Source organism: Symphodus melops, assembly GCF_947650265.1.
Source record: "Symphodus melops genome assembly, chromosome: 20".
Classification (NCBI taxonomy): domain Eukaryota; kingdom Metazoa; phylum Chordata; class Actinopteri; order Labriformes; family Labridae; genus Symphodus; species Symphodus melops.
In genome coordinates this window covers 19,760,577-19,763,076 of record NC_136710.1, presented here as the reverse complement: position 1 = coordinate 19,763,076, position 2,500 = coordinate 19,760,577, and the positions used below count along the sequence as shown (strand labels likewise).

The 2,500-nt window shown below is 46.0% G+C and overlaps 1 long non-coding RNA gene across 1 annotated transcript in view; it reads left to right on the top strand.

Moving 5' to 3' along the window:
- LOC306841248 overlaps positions 1-2,500 on the top strand; it is a 52,934-nt gene that overhangs the window by 22,532 nt on the left and 27,902 nt on the right. The window lies entirely within an intron of this gene.

The window sequence follows — 2,500 nt, the reverse complement described above, 5'->3', positions numbered from 1 at the left end:
TCCAGCAGTGATTTACGCTGACTCAGAAAGGTCGGGTCAACTGCCTTGAACTTGTAATCTTTCTATTGGCCAGCAGAGGGCGACTCAGCCGCTGCTGCAAAAAAATAGGTCAAACTGTGAGGAGGTCTTCAGACTCCTCCTCAATTCAGCACGATGACGATTAAGACAAGCATCCTTAAAGGGCGTGACGGACTGAGCACGACTTTATCAAACCCTCGAGGGGAAATTCAGTTTTTTCTGTTTTTGTTTTTTTATTTTAAAGTCACATTGCCGCCTGATGGGGAAAGTCTCCCGCTGTGAGGTGCATGTGTGAACAGTCACGGCAGGAGAGTCGTCCTGAAATCGTCTCCATATATTCAGGAGTGTGCGTGTGTCCGTTATTGTATCGTGGCGTGGAACAAAAACTTAGTCCCATCAATGGTTTCTGTCCGTCGAGTAAAATGATCATGTGGTCGTCCAGCTCCTCCACAGCTGTGATGATGATGATTGATGCTCCCCATCACGTTACCTGACACCTCCTGCTGCCTATTCATCAGCAGGCTGCAACACAGCGGCTAATCCAGTTAGCACAGGAGCTCAGTGAGGGAGTGCAGGAGTGTTCGCTCTCAGTGTCCAGTTGAACATGTTCCTTTTTAATTCACGCCTCCTTCATTAAACTTTATTTACACTCAGCTAAAGACAAAGTCGGCGGCCTTCTGAGTTTTGCTTCAAACAAAATATTTTCACGATTGCACGTCAATAAAAATGTCAAATTGTAATTTTCCTTCAGATACGTCTGCGAGCACTTGAGTTATTTATTTCTGTCAGGACCTAAAGACAAGTTCAACTGAAATGTTCAAAAAGTGGACGCGGAGGAAAATGTGTTTGGATGAATTCCTTCCCGTCCTCAGCAGTAAAAGGTCAGTCCTCGCTCTCTGCTCCACTGACTGAAGGTCAGTCTGAATCAGTCACTTATCTCAGGTTAGAGTGACGAGTGGGAGGCCTTGAACCAGTCCATGACCCCGTCTGTTAGCTTATTCTGTGTTTAGCATCTTTAAGTCTTTAAGTTTGACCTTTGACCTAAATCAACAGACTCTCAGTATGAACTGAGCTGAGTGTGAGCGAGAGCGCGCAAGGAGGGAGGCTGTGATTGGTTCATCAGAGAGCAGGGAGAGAGGGGAGGCTTGTGATTGGTTCATCAGACAGCAGGGAGACAGGGAGGCTGTGATTGGTCCATCAGAGAGCAGGGAGACAGGGAGGCTGTGATTGGTTCATCAGAGAGCAGGGAGACAGGGAGGCTGTGATTGGTTCATCAGACAGCAGGGAGACAGGGAGGCTGTGATTGGTTCATCAGACAGCAGGGAGACAGGGAGGCCTGTGATTGGATCATCAGAGAGCAGGGAGGCCTGTGATTGGATCATCAGAGAGCAGGGAGGCCTGTGATTGGTTCATCAGAGAGCAGGGAGACAGGGAGGCCTGTGATTGGTTCATCAGAGAGCAGGGAGGCTGTGATTGGTTCATCAGAGAGCAGGGAGGCTGTGATTGGTCCATCAGAGAGCAGGGAGGCTGTGATTGGTTCATCAGATTGGTACCTCGTGGCAGACATTGGTTGAAGTTTTTACAGACTTACAAACTGATACAGATGATTGATTCGAGCCTCATGTTCAGGGGCGACCCGGGTGACCTCTGACCTCTGACTCTCCCCACACTCTCTCTCCTCTCTCTCGTCCTGTCGTCTGTTAGAAGCACAGCTCTTTCTTTATCGGTGTTTTTATTCTGACTTGAAAGGCCGACCTGCTCAGCGGTGACATCATCATCATCATCTCCTGTAATTATTGACCAGGGAGCGTCTGATCACACCTGCAAGGACACAAGTGCATCATGGGATGTACACAGTGTGTGTGAGTGTGTGTGTGTGTTTCTAGTAAGTAAACATCATCTGAGCTCAACCCAGGGCATCACACACACACACACACACACACACACACACACACACACACACACTCTAACACAAACAGCTTTAATGAGTGTGTTTCCACCCAACACTGATTTTTTTTGTCCCCACAGTGTTTCCACAGGATTATTTTTCCATGTACAACACACACACACACACACACACACACACACACACACACACACACACACCAAACAAGACACCTGCTTCAGATAATTCTGTCTGATTTCTTTTCCAGCTGTTTTGTCCGGAGCTTCTGTATCAATTAAATCAATTAAATCAATCAATTATCAATTAAATTCACAAACTAACATTATTTGTCCCCTAATCTAAACATATATATATATATATACAGTATATATAGAGCTGTGTGTGCAAGTAGGCAGATACTAAATAGTAAAGTGATGTGAGATATATCAAAGGACAGATTGGACCGTGAGAATAATCTGAATCCTCTTTTTCTTTGATCGATGTGATTTTGATTTCTCTGTTTGCTCTTCATCCTCAAACCTGCCAAAGCAGAGAGACTCACAGCGGCAGGACGATTCAAAGTCCAACAGATCTTCT